Raw genomic sequence first — 231 nt, forward strand, 5'->3', positions numbered from 1 at the left:
GCTCCGTATGCACCCTCTCCAGGCCCCTCGGGGCACAGAGAGGCCCCCTCCAGGAGAGCTGTGCCGCCCCGCTCCCCGGACTCCCCGGTGTCCTCTCTTCCCTCGGCTCCCCAGTTTCCTCTCTTCTCCCAGCTCCCATAACCGGCCTCCGGTCCCCTTTTCGACCTCCCTGGCCCCACCTCCCCAGGGAGGTGCCCGTCCCCCCGCAAGGAGCGGCGGCAAGGCCTCCGC

This window comes from Apaloderma vittatum, unplaced genomic scaffold, assembly GCF_000703405.1.
Source record: "Apaloderma vittatum isolate BGI_N311 unplaced genomic scaffold, ASM70340v1 scaffold16840, whole genome shotgun sequence".
In the NCBI taxonomy this organism is placed as follows: domain Eukaryota; kingdom Metazoa; phylum Chordata; class Aves; order Trogoniformes; family Trogonidae; genus Apaloderma; species Apaloderma vittatum.